The sequence below is a fragment of the Neomonachus schauinslandi genome, chromosome 8 (assembly GCF_002201575.2).
Source record: "Neomonachus schauinslandi chromosome 8, ASM220157v2, whole genome shotgun sequence".
NCBI lineage: Eukaryota > Metazoa > Chordata > Mammalia > Carnivora > Phocidae > Neomonachus > Neomonachus schauinslandi.
The window spans coordinates 41,779,961-41,795,076 of record NC_058410.1 but is presented as its reverse complement, the minus strand read 5'-3'; positions in this window follow the sequence as shown (position 1 = coordinate 41,795,076).

The window sequence follows — 15,116 nt, the reverse complement described above, 5'->3', positions numbered from 1 at the left end:
TTTTAGTAGATGTCCTAGCTAGAGAGTAAGAATAAATAAAAAGTATGAAGATTGGAAAGTTAAAAGTGAAATTTCAGGGGCACCTGGGTGGCTCCATCATTAAGCATCTGCCTTTGGCTCAGGTCATGATCCCAGGGTCCTGGGATCAAGCCCTGCATTGGGCTCCCTCTCACACTCCCCCTGCTTGTGTTCCCTCTCTCGCTGTCTCTTTCTGTCAAATAAATAAAATCTTTAAAAAGAAAAAAAAGTAAAATTTCAGTTCTAATCATATCAAAGGTGATTGTATATAAAGGAAATCCAAAAGAGTACACAAATAAATTATTAGACTGCTGGATAGGTGATTGCTTTGCACAAATAATTTGCATTTCTACATACCAGCAACAAACAGAAAATTAAATTAAAATTTCAGGTAACATGAAAATATTAAATACCTACAAATATATTAAAAGTTGTGTGAAACCCTGATACAGAAAACAAAACCACTGAATTTATTTTTAAAAATAAATCTTAAAGAAATGGACTGATTGGAAGGCTCAATATTATAAGATGTCTGTTCTTTCCAAATTAATCTATCCATTCAATGCATGCCAAACAGAGCTTTATCAATTTTCATTTTAGGCCTGGCACAGGAATTAATAAGCTGATCCTGGAATTTGTATCTAAATGCAAAGAACTAAAAATAGCCCAGAAAACCTTGAACAAAGTGAGCTAAAATGACTTGCTATATATCAAGCTTATTAAAATGTAATAATTACCTCCATATGATATCAATATAAGAATGAACGAATATACAAGAGGAATCAAATAGGGATCCCAGAAACAGACCTCAAACAGACAAGCACTTGATAATTGATAAAAATGTCACATTAGAGCACAATACTTTCTATATGTCAATAATAAGATAAGCAACCCAACTGTAAACAAAAAGGGCAAGAGACTTTAACACATAACTTACAAATGATAATATCCAAACAGCCAGTAAATCTATGAAAAGGTTTCCAACCTTAATAGTAACCAGAGAAATACAAATTAAAACCACAATATACCGTTTCTAGTTTGGGGATAAAATGAAATACATTCCACCCTATCTCCCTCAATGAATACAGCTATAAAACCTTGGCAGAATGCATGCAACAGCTGTTAGAAGACAGACAATTAAATATCAGAGGAGGATTGCAGAAGACCAAAATTAAAAGTGCCACGGAATTGTCATTGAGTTTGACATTTTGTTCTTCCAGTATTCCCTGACTTGAAGTCAAAGCTCTGGTGACCCCAAAAATGGCCCAAAGTCAGAGAATCCCTCTAGTTCCGGCTCCAGGAGCTGGAAAGAGAACTTTTTTTTTTTTTAAGATTTTATTTATTTGAGAGAGAGAAAGCACAAGCAGGGGGAGTGGCAGAGGAGAGGGAGAAGCTCCCTACTGAGTGGGGAGCCCAAAGCTGGGCTCGGTCCTAGGACCCTGGGATCATGACCGGAGCTGAAGGCAGATGCTTAACCAACTGAGCCACCCAGGTGCCCCTGGAAAGGGAACTTCTAATGGTCACAGAGAGACCAGCACTTTGTTTATATCAGGTTTTTTTTTCCTCTTTTATCCGTCCATTGTCTGTGATCCTAGCCCCCCAGCACTTCCATGGTGATAGTGGTGATGGTGGCAATGACTGTTAAGGAGAGCCCACAGGAAACAAAGTTTGATAGTGGGAAACTTCTTCTCCAGTTGGTGAAGCTAGGGTTTTAAGAAGGTGAGGCCAACCTGCATTGCTTTTTCTCTCTATCACTTGGCCCTAAATATGAGCACAGTTGTGAAATTATGCAGCAGAGGGGGTAATTAAACCCCAGACTCCTAGTGAAAGGACCATTTAAAAAGAGTACTTGACCACCTATAGCAAAAGTAGTAGCAATGTAGTAAAATGAATGACAGAATTGCAAAAGGATGGGAGGAACTAGAAATAAACAGTTGTAAACTTATATTGTAAGCTTTTTATACTTAGGTGAAGCAGTGTGATATAATTGGAAGGTAGGTTGTGATTAAAGATAAAATGTATTTTATATATATATATATAACTTGTTATTATGTATAACATAACTATGTAACTATTGTCATGTTACATATAGTTATAGTAACTATAGTTACATAGTCACATGTGCATATATAACTACGTATATATAGATATAGATAAATTGATATAATAATATGGCAATAGTGGAGATAAAGTGAAGCCTGAAAAATACTCAACCAAAAGTAAACAGAAAAACAGGTAAATTAAACAACAGAAGTAAGAAATAGAAAAAAATAGAACAATGGTAGGTTTCCATTTAATTATATCAATAATTACATTAAACATAAAAGATTTAAACACCAATTGAAAGGAAGATTTGATAAAAAGCAAACCTTGACTACATGCTGTCTACAAGAAACCTACTTTAAATACAAAAACATAGATAGGTTAAAAGGATAAAATAAGATATACCATGCAAACAGGTATCAAAAGAGAGCCGGTATATCTATATTAATAAAAGACAAGATAGACTTGAGAACAAAGAATGTTACCAGGGATAAAGTTGGGATATTACATACACATTATTGGGCTGATTTACCCAGAAGACTTAAAAGTCTTAAATGTGTATGCATCTAACAACAGAGCTTCAAAATGCATGACGCAAAACCTAATGGAATTAGAAGCAGAAATAAGCAATCTACAAATACAGTTGTAGATTTTATCACTCTATCTTAGTTACAGGACAAGTAGACAGAAAATCAGTTAGTATATTAATAAAATTAGTTTGACCTAAACAGGACTGTGAACCAACTTAATTAATATTTATAGTATACTCCACTAGCATCAGAATATACAGTCATAAAGTATATATGAAAAATCACCAAGTAGTCCATACACTAGGCCTTAAAAGGGCTTAACAGATTTTATTTTATTTATTTATTTATTTAAAGATTTTATTTATTTATTTGACAGAGAGTGACACAGCGTGAGAGGGAACACAAGCAGGGGGAGTGAGAGAGGGAAAGCAAGCTTCCCACAGAACAGGGAGCCCAATGCGGGGCTCGATCCCAGGACCCTGGGATCATGACCTGAGCCAAAGGCAGACGCTTAAGGACTGAGCCATCCAGGCGCCCCAGGGCTTAACAGATTTTAAATGATTAATATCATATAAAAGGTATTCTCTGATCATATAGATTTAAACTAGAAATTAATAACCATAATATATCTGGAAAATCTCCAAATATTTGGAAATTAAATAACACACTTCTAATTAACTCAAGGGTCAAAGAGGAAGTCAAAAGGAAATTAGAAAATACTAATTGTATTTTTTCAGCTGAGTGATGGTTACACAGAGTTTCACTTTGTGAAAATTCACAAGCTCTACATTTTAGTTTGTGTACCTGTCTGTATATATATTTCTTTCAACAAAATAAAATTTAAAATGGAATGGAAAAATTCCTAGAAAAGTATAATTTAGCACAACAGAGTCAAGAAGAAATTAAAAGGGAAGTTGGAGCAAGACTGCAGCTACAGTAGGCAGCCTACTCGGGTAAATTCCCCAAACTCCTACAAAATCAAAGTAATTAGGATAGCAGAGGAAAAAATCCACAGACAAAAGCTACAATAAACTAAAAGACAAGTGATCTCCACAGACTCCAAAATTAAGTGGGTATGGACAAACAGCAACAGCAATAGGACATGTGGGGTATCTAAGTGCCCAACAAGAAGCAAAGGTAAAGCAAAAAGACCTGTAAGAATCCCAGAATCTGAAATGTCGGCAGGTATTCACCTCTAAAACAGAGTCCCTACTCAACATAGAAAGCTCAGTAGGCCAATCTGAGAAGAGTAGACAAATTTATGACAGAACTCATGGGTAAGAGTGAGGGGAAACACAAGATTCAGATGATGCTAGGGTGATAACAGGCCATAGGAACTTTTGAAACTAGCCAACACACGCTCTCTTCCAGGATAAAGCCCTAAAAGAGGAGAATTTACTCAGAGAATCTAAGTTGAGCCAGACAGGGACACACTGGCTAAGGAACAGGACAGATGATACAGATAAAAATGGGGAAGGAGAGTAGAGGGGACATAGAAAGGTCGTATTTTGTACACCTCGAAGTAACCTCAGGGAAGGGAACCCTCAAGCTGAAGCTAGCAGTGTCTCCTGGCCCACACCTCCCTCCTAAGAGTTCAGGAAAATCCACCTTACTTATATCTTACTTATACTTCACCAACAGAGAAGGGTAGTAGTCAAATCTGAACAGTTACGTAACAAGGTTATATAAACTCTCCCTTTTACGAAGACTAGAAAAATCTTTATTGCACCAAGACCTTTATTAAGTAGTGACAATTTACTGTGTTACAAGGTCATATATGAGAGACTAAGATGATGTGTTATGTGGACCTCATTTGCATCAATTGTGTTCAAGTTTTGGCAAAAAAAAAAAATTGTACTAATACAACTACCATAATATACATAAAAGAGAGGTGGAATTTTTGCCTTGTAGTTAAAATGCATCACTGGGTCAGTAAAGTATCTTAAAACATTTAAGGAAACTTTTAGTAATAGCAAAGATGTTTGCACGGTGATGGATGACAACATAAACCTAGATCTATTAAGTTCAGGAGCTTGCATCATTAATGTCAGTAATTATTTCAAGCAGTGACTGCCCAGAGGAAAAGTGGTCTGTGCCACTATAGAAAACAACATAGCAATAGCTTTTGGCCATTGTACAGAATTACGGCGCTACAAAACCCATTAGTTTGGGCTTTTCTATTCTTCTTTCAAACACCTATGGTGAGTATAATGAAATTGGACTAAATAGCCAAAAGAAAGAAGCACACACTTTTTGCAGGTAGAGGTAGGGTTTAGGCTCTGATCAAATATGAAGACTTGTGACTGTGCTTCCAGCTGGGCCCTAACTAAGTTTCCATATTTTCAGACCCAACTTCTGAAATTTTCAGCTGACATTTTGCTTTCCTTTTAGATTTTGTTAGTTGGTGCATCTTTATTTTAAAAAATTGTATTTCTTTCTGTCAAATTGTATAAATGAGTCTATCTGGTATGTTTGCAGGCATTTGTGCAACTGGCAAAAAAAAAAAAATCTGTCAAAGTAGAAGTCTGAGATAATTATATAAACTCAGATGTTAAAAATATTTTCAAAATATTTCATATGCTATTAAAAGTATAGCATCACCAGTAACATGTCAAGTAAGAAGGACAGATGACTCTATTAAAAAAATATTAAATCCAATGCTAAAAATTCAGAAATAAAGACTCACTGTGAAGGTTTTGGTAAATTATTAAAATACTCTTTGTAACTGTTTTACTTCTTCCAATTCTAATTTTCCCTTGAGATACTAAAAGGAAGACTTCTTATTTTAAATAAAAAACATAAAAGCAACATCTTTTGTCTTGGACTATCAAAGTAGCCTAATCTAATTTCACCTACACTCATTCTGCCCCTACTCACTTGACTACTTGTCTGTTTTCAGTATATCTTTCTGTCAGATTATCATCCCACCTTCCAAAATCCCATTAAAATAACAGAAAATGGGTAAAAAGATATCTAATCCATAACAGCTTTGAGGATTGAAATTGACAATATCAAAAAAATAATTTTTGCAAGATGGAAAGAAGGGACTGTATTGACAGATAAGCCAGGGTTGGAGGTAATTCTTGAACAGACACAGAGAGATGGATCCAAGGCAAAAGCTATTCCTGGTACAGTATCAGTTATGGAGGGTGAAGGAATTGGGACAGAGAATTGGGACAGAAATCGAAGCTGAGTACTTTCTGAAAACATGGAACATTATATTTAGGAAGAGCTAGGACTCCGGGATTGGGGGTTGTGAGGTAGAGGCATAGTCAGTCTACCTGTCTGGCTCATACATGCACAAAGTAGAATCTGCCAGTGGATGAATTTAAAACATGTTTGTTGAACAAATTAATAAATGAATGCAGAAAGATTACTCTTATTATTTACCAGCCATGAAGAAAATAAATCGACTGAACTGTAATCCTGGAAGCAATTAACTCCAGACCCACAGTTACAGAAATTTCAATTTCACCCACTCCTCAAATAAAACTAGACCGATCAGGAGAAAATCCCCAGCCACAATCTTTTTCAAGGGTTCACACTATCCCAACTCCAAATATCAATTCACTAGTGTTCCTAACCTTCTACTCTGCAGTCTCAGCCATTACTGCAATAGTAGTTTATGACTTCTCTCCTCAGTGTTGTTGCTACCATCCTTCTCCAACTCATCCCCTGGGAGCCATAGCTCCTTCCACCTCAACAGAGAAATTTCTGCCTATGTTAACACTGATTTCAGTCACCTTAGTTAATTGATTGCCCAATGATTAAATTTTGTTCCACCCAAAGTAGCTATATTCTTTTACTAAGTTATGTCACATTCCTCAAGGACCAGGCTGAGGAGGTGTTTGTGTGACATACCCCTTCCTCCCATGTTTAGATTCGCTCAATAAAAATTACCTTGTGTCCTGAGAGGCCACAGATCTTTGAGAGTCTACTGAAACTTGAGCCATGCAGAGCTGCCCTGGGCTTGGCCAAACTCTATTACTCAAGACCTTTAATCCTGATACAAGTATCCCCCACTTTTCAAAAGTTTGCATTTTGCCACTACTCTTCTACAAAAGACCTACATTAGTACCTCTTTTCACTAACAGAAAGAAATCTGAAGAGGATTTTTACCTTTACAAAAAAGGTAAAGAGTGACAATAGCACCCAGTGTTTTGCAGCAAGCAGTTACAGAGGCAGAGCACCCCAAGCAGTGAGAGCGGCACCTCCAAGCGCCTTCCCCGAGAACTGCACTCAGCATCTCAGCATCCAGCCACCAGAGTTTTGACTGTATGAATATCTGTGCTTTATCTTGATTTTCTTTGGTGCATCTGTTAGGCATCTGTTAGCAAGATGTGTCCTAAGGTGTTAAAAAAGCCTGAGAGGTTATTTTTGGGGTCTGGGAACGTTCAAAAATTTTTCCATATAAATTAGTGGCAATTGCTTCTTTGATCTATGCCATTTTGGCTTTGAACGTTTTCATAGGAACACTCTACTTTTAGATAACAAGGGAAACCTGTATTTGCACATACGGTCATAGTTTCAGTCGTTCCTTCACTGTCTTTTCAAAGGAAAAGGGAATCTGTTGCACAAAATACTTCCCTGGCCTAAAAAAAATCCCTGGCCTACTAAAATGACCCAGATTTCCTGAAATGAATGATCCTCTAGAGTAAGTTAAGTAGTCATCATTACCATTGTCTACTCAAGGTGTTTAGTTTTCCAGTTGAGTAGCATGGTAACTACACTATTTTGTTGATCACTAGAACTATTTTAGCATCACAAGTTTTTGTTTTTAAATCTTGGAAAGCAACCATGAATAATATTATGAATATAATATTATTAGACTGGCTTATTCACATGAAGATATCCCCTTTCTTTTTAGTCATACCATATTATTTTGACCTCAAACCCCTCATTGCCTTCCTTTGCCTCATGTATCTTAATTTTTTCATCTGTTCCAAAGGCTAAGATTTGTTGAGCCAAACTGATCTGATAATTCTCAGTGGTTTAACATCAGTCAGTCAAAATAGGTATTTTTATGGTATAAAAACTTGCAAGAGTTTCTGTGATAAATTTGAACCACTTTGACATTTTTTAGCTCCACTGCTAAAGTCTTGCTTTTTTTTCCCATCTTTTTTTCCCCATACCTCAGTATCGCTGCACCCTCCACAACATTCATACTAACCATCTAGTTTCTATTTCACTATATTTTTCTTGGGGCTCATATAACAATTTATACACACACACACAGGTTTTGTTTAACAAAACAATAGTGTCATACACATATTTTTGTGTATCTTGATTTTTACATTCAAAAATACTTCAAGAAAATCCTTCAGGTTAGCTGAGAGAGCTCTAAGTCATGCGCTTTAATGGCACAGTGTGTGGAAGTACTGTGCTTTAGTCACCCCTTTTCTTATTGACAGGCATCCACATTATTTCCGGTTTTTCACCATTAGAAACAACGCTACCATAAATATCCTCAAACCATTGTTTTTCATATGGGTGCCTTTATTTCTGTGGGAATCACCTCCAAGGAGACGGATTACTGGGTCGAAAGGTGTATGGACTTTTAATTTTAATAGATCTTGCACCAGATTACTTTCAAACACTTTGTTTCTCTGCCAACTACACACAAAAGTGTTGCTTTAGAGGTTTTACTTCTTTTAAAATACAAAATTTTAAAATTCTATCCTAATTTCAGATACTGAATACTTTAAAAGGATGAATTATTGCTGATAATTAATATTGCTTTTTGTTAAACACTGTTCAATACAAATTTTATGAATCCAAGCACTATAGTTTCTAATTTCCCAACCTCATCTGCACTAGAAATGTTGCCATCAAATTAAAAACAACAAAGAAACCCTAAACAGATGGCCTTTCTTACTATTTTCCTGGGCACTTAATATCCTTAAAACTCAATTTACTGCCAAGGTTACTGTAATGGTTTCAAATCTTGCCTTTGCAGCATTCAAGAAAAGAATTAGCTCTCCTCCCTGTCTGTGCTAAAAACAGTTTTACTGTTGATTAGGGATTTTGTTTAAACTGAAATGAAAGAGAATGGGAATAAGATGAAGCTACATAATAATATCTCAGTCATAATGGATTCTCAATATAAGGAATTCTAATTGGCAGCAGTCTTTCACTGTTCATAATCAAAAAGGCAAACTGTTTTTTTTTTTAAAGATTTTATTTATTTATTTGACAGAGAGAGAGATAGCGAGAGCAGGAACACAAGCAGGGGGAGTGGGAGAGGGAGAAGCAGGCTTCCCGCCGAGCAGGGAGCCCGATGTGGGACTCGATCCCAGGACCCTGGGATCATGACCTGAGCTGAAGGCAGATGCTTAACGACTGAGCCACCCAGGCACCCCAAAGGCAAACTGTTTTAAGACAGTGTTTCTCAATACCTGGATATAATTTTTGAAGTGTCGAATACCCATTAAATGCTGGCTAATTATAATTATAGACCAGATTCAAAAAGAGTTCAGACTTGTTTCAGTGATATATCTGTAGAAAAAAAGTAGGTCAACACTACTGTATTCTCATAAATTATCTTAAAATAATGTTTTCTTATTTACACTGAAAGGTATATGTGTGTTTATATAATACTTTGTTTCCACAGACTACACAATAAATATATCATCTCCATCAGTATTCCACATAACTTATAATTCTCATCAGGAGTCCTTTTAACTGGGGCACCTGGGTGGCTCAGTCGGTTAAGCTTCTGCCTTCAGCTCAGGTCATGATCCCAAGTGTCCTGGGATGGAGCCCCATGTCGGGTTCTTTGCTCATGGAGGAGCCTGCTTCTCCCTCTCCCTCTGCCTGCCACTCCCCCTGCTTGTGCTCTCTTTTTTCTGTCAAATAAATAAATGAAATCTTAAAAAAAAAAGTCATTTTAATGAGAAACACAAAGACCATTCATATTTTAGTGCCTAGTATGGCCACTGGTTTAAAATCACACTTAGTAAGTTTATTTTGAAAATGCCAGTGGGATATGGGTAGGAGATCACCTGAATTAAGCTTCAGTAACATGGCACAAAATATTAGGACAAAAGGTTAGACTAGGATGATCCCAAGAAGTTAGTTGGTTAGTGCATTTATTTTAAGCCAGAAGAAATGAGGCCCACAAACATTCAGGTGCTGAGATGACATGGTTTGCTGTTCATGGTGTCAAGACTAAAATACACACTATTAACAATTCTGTCCCAGTGTTCTTCCCTGCACTATGTAATATGATTAAATTGGAAGGAGATTAAAGTTAGGTAAAGCTCTAGACTGTGGAATATAGAACAGGGGTACCTTGGAAGGAGATCAGAAAGGATCAAATCAGTTGATTCCCTAAGGGACTGTGGGCAAATGATGAAGAAGAGGTACATTTCCTAAGCAACAGCTTTGTCCAGGGCCAATGTCCATACAGCATTTAAAAACAGCAATTAAACCTATTGTCAAGATCCCCTCACAAAGTAAAAACAGTGCAATTGAAATAAAAATTTAAAGTAAAGTAAACAACAAAAACAAAAACAAGAAACAGTACGGATGGTGGCCTTTCAAGGTTACATCCTTTGATCTGCTCTCTATGGCTGTGTTTTAACAGTCAAGAGGATTCTGTACAGTGCTTTATTTTCGCTTTGCTCTCATTAAGGACTCATAAACTTAATTACTTAATATTCCTTAAGAAACACAGCTTGAGATAATTACTTCATTAGAAAAATTTAGCAGTGTTCATTCTCTCTCGAATAGATTCTTGTTCTAGAATTGCTGAAGGTTTTATTTGTCCTTTTATTCTGAATGCAAACCTCTTCACCTTCATGTGTCTTATAGAATTGCATTTCAAATACCGTTTAAGGAGAAATTAAAAAATCCTGCTTTAAGTCATTTTGAAGGATGCTCCTTATTAGCATAAATCACAGCTTAAAAAGTTCTAGAGATGTGCACTATTGGTAAATAACTATGAGGTATATGGCATATGATAAAAGAATAAAGAATAGAAAAATTTGATTTTAAATTGTTTTCAACATAGCATTTCAGTCATGATAGATTAATATATTTATTTCATAAAATTTGCTGAATAAAAAGTGATTACTTAAGGTAGAAATTCTTCAAAGAGAAGTTTTTAAAGAGAATTTGAAATAAATTAGATCTGTAGTTGTCAGAATATTCAAAGATGTTTAAGTTTTACAATTAATTACTATGTCACGTTCCTCTTCTGTTGAAAAATCTTCAATATTACTCACAACCTACAGGAGAAAGTCTGAATTACCTGGCCAGTCAAGTTTATCTTCCAGTATTTTCCCTTTAACAAAACCTCCACACTAGCTAGAGGGTTTTACACAATCTCCCTCATTGCTTCTTGTACTCTCACTCTGCTCAGGCTATTCTCAATACGTCCTCTACTGCTCCTCCTGCTGCTTTGCCCTATTCCTATTGTTCTGGATGAAAATCCTGCTACCCCACGGTCACTTAGCCCGAGGGAATACCTGCTTCCTCTGAATCTTCCTGTCACAATTGCTATCAGTACTCTTCAGGATGCACTTGTATTCTCATCTTTTCTTGTACAAGTTTTATCACTCTCAGTCATAAGCTCCTTGAGGGTAGAGAGTCTCTTAATCTTAATTTTCTTAATTAATTATTTAATTCAAGACTGATTTCTTCCTCAGGTCACGGTCCAACGTGGTTGACAGGGAGATTTTGCTTTTCACAAATTCAAGTATCCAGGCTCCAGGGGCACTAGGAAAGAGAAAAGAAAGCTCAGAGAGAAGGGACACCTGCACTTTATGCCTTGGCTAGCTTACTTAACATCGGTGAAACTGATTAAATGCCCTGCAATATACTTAGCCCAGGAAGCAGAAACTGATTTTGGAACATTAACCAGTCCCTGCTGTACCCATCATCCATTCTAATAAATACTTTTCTTTTTTTAAATTTTTTTTAAAGATTTTATTTATTTATTTGACAGAGAGAGACACAGCAAGAGAGGGAACACAAGCAGGGGAAGTAGGAGAGGGAGAAGCAGGCTTCCTGCTGAGCAAGGAGCCCGACATGGGGCTCGATCCCAGGACCCTGGAATCATGACCTGAGCCGAAGGCAGATGCTTAACAACTGAGCCACCCAGGCGCCCCTAAATACTTTTCTTAAGCTAAAATAATTTCATGATTATAAGCAAAATATTAATTTGAGAAATTTGCTCTAAGGAAAATTAAAATGCAGGCAGTTATGTTTATATAATATGGAGATCATTTGACCAATAGAAGCATTTTGATTTCCATTATCTAATGATTTCCAATGAAACTGTAATTATATTTGATGTTGTAAGAGAAAGGATTTTAGAGATGCTCTAAAAAAGATGAACTTTAGCATTTCAGGTAAAGACTAAATATAAATGTGTTATTCAATAAAGAACTGACACTTATTCTGATAGCAGATCAAAGCCTAAATCCTGGATTAGATGATCAAATTTTAACAGCTAACATTTTAATAACTGTCTCCCCCAATGTATCTCAAATGCACTCTATTAGCAAACATGACAGTCCAATTATTTCCATGGTGCTTAGCATTTCATGGTGGCCTACTGCCAACAGTAGAATATGGAGTGGGAAACATGCCAAAGAAGTTAACTGATTTTAAAAGCTAAAGTACTGCTAGTGGTGAAAACTCAGGGCTTATATTGAGGCTAACTGCCCTGACCCTGTTTAAACTCATCAGATAAGTAGGTGCCAACGTATTTACTTAAATAATAACTCTTGGGGCCCCTGGGTGGCTCAGTCGTTAAGCGTCTGCCTTCGGCTTGGGTCATGATCCCAGGGTCCTGGGATCGAGCCCCGCATCGGGCTCCCTGCTCGGCGGGAAGCCTGCTTCTCCCTCTCCCACTTCCCCTGCTTGTGTTCCTGCTCTCACTGTCTCTCTCTCTGTCAAATAAATAAATAAAATCTTTAAAAAATAATAATAATAACTCTTAATATTCTGCTGAAAAAAAATGTAGGTAAGTCAATTTTGCTATAAAGAACATGTTAGTAAATTTTTGTCACATAAAACATTTTATTTAACACTGGAGAATATAAAACAATTCAAAAATACATTGCTAATCCATTATACATTGATCTGTCTGTATCACAAAATCTAGAGTAAAAAAAAAAAATTAACCTTTCAAAACAGGAAGGAAACATGGAGAAACTGAATAAAGTACAAAAATATGTTTAACCTTGGACTGTATAGGACTTTTCTGTCATTTTATAACCGGTAAGGAAAAGATAAAATAGGAAAATATGTTACTCCTGTAAAAGGCTGAATGAAGGAAAAGATTATAACCATACCTAAGAGTGTCTGATCCACAGTAGGAATTTAATAAAGACATACTGGGTGACTAAATGAATAAATAAATAATACAGTTAAAAGAGGTTTGAACTTAAAGTCAGAAGAATTAGGTTCCAGGCTATGCAATCACCAACTAACCTTATGATAGCAAATACTAATGAAGGCTTGCTAAGGAATCGTTAAAAACACACGCATTGCATCATAAGCCTATGAGGTAGGTACTACTACTATGCCCATTTTACCAACAAGTAAACTGAGGTACAGAGGAGTTAAATAACTTGATGACAGAGCCAGGATCTAAATTCAGGCAGTCTGCCTCCTGAGCTCTCAGTTTTATCTACTGCATTATATTTCTCCTCTATATAATCTTGGGACCCCCTCTTTACTTTCTGAATCATAGCTTCATTTGTGAAATAAAGGTTTTGGATTAGATGTCCTCTAGTGTCTTCTGTATTTCTAAAAAGTTTATCCCAAAGTGTATTGGATTTATACATGTAATTAGTACTCTAAACCAGACTACTTCCTGTAAAGGGCTAGATAATAAATATTTTACGTTTTGCGGGCCACACATACTGTCACAACTATTCAACTCTGCCATTGTAAAAGAGCAATAGACAATACATAAACAAGCAGTGTTCCAGTAAAACTTTATTTACAGAAAGAGGCTGTAGTTTGTTGGCCTATGTCTAAACCATCATATATAATATAGGAATAGTAAAGACAGGCTTAGCAAGAACAAATTTAGAAATATTCAGCATCATTGTCCTGGGAGAGATCTTGACACATGAGATGTTCAAGTCTTCTGCCTTCAGAACTACATCATTTAACACATATGACTGTCTATCTGATTATACAGATTCAAACACCAAATTTATCTGTCCACTTATTATATATAAATAAAAGATAAGCACACATGGTGTATTTCAAAAAGGTATTTCCAAATAATGGTTAGATTCTCAGCTAGGTCACTCAAGCCTATCAGATGCACGTTATAGCCAAAATAATACCAATATGCAATGAACCACTCACACATGCATACACACACACACACAGAAGGAAAACACACATACATTTTAGTTATAATCGCTGTTAAACAGAATTTAGCAAACTATTATTTTTATTAAAAATACATTTCACAACAAACAAGCAGAAAACATATTTGTAACAAGAACATAAGCTGTTTCCTCCCTGTACCTATTAAAGGAATGGAGGGGAAAGTGTGGTCTAAGGTTTCAAACTACGGTCCTTCTGTATTATTGTAATAATTCAAAACTTTGATATTTCATGCAGCAAATAATCTGATATTCTGCTCTGTGTCTGGCATGGGGCTAGAATTTCTGGGAGATGGGAATTAATAACCTTTGCCTCTGTCCTTCTGAAATATATACTTAATTTTGGGGAGATGACATTCCCAAAGAAAAGTGTTTACTACTGATCCATTTGTTGAATAATAATGCTGGCATTAAATAATGAGAGTGAAAAAAACAATTCAAAATAATATAAGAAATAGCATGTGAGACTATATAATTATTTACAAGAGGGTAGCTAAGAAACCTTTTATAATTTAAGAGAAATGAGAATACTTTGGATTAGAGTGACCCAGTAAAGTTTTGGAGTTTATTGGTTATAAGGTTCTTATACTAAAGACAAAGTGGTGTTATATTATTTGAAGGTAGACTGTGGATAACTAAAGATGTGTAACATAAACCTGAAAGTTGCACTAATATAAAGAAAGAAAAACATCTAATAAACCAGTGAAGGGGATAATATGCAATCAACTAAAACAATCCAAAAGAAGGCAGGAAAAAAAAGGGGGGGGGGAATAAAAACAGTTGAAACAAACAGAAAACAAACAAGATGATAAATGCAAATATAAAATGTAAACCCAAACATATCAATAATTACATGAAATGTAAATGGTCTAAACATCCTAATTAGAAGGCATGATTTGCCAAGACTGGGGAAGGGGTAAAACTAGGCTCAATTTTATGCTGCCTACAATAAAATCACTTTAAACATAAAAATATATAAGGGTAAAGTAAAATAATGGAGAAAGATCACACAAATCCTCAACAACAAAATAAAACCTTGGAATAGCCATATCAATATTAAATTCAGAAGACTATTAAATATTAGATATTAAATTCAGACTTCAGAAGAAAAAATATTACTAGGGATAAACATAGTTATTTCACAAGGATAAAGCAGTTAATTCATCAAAGG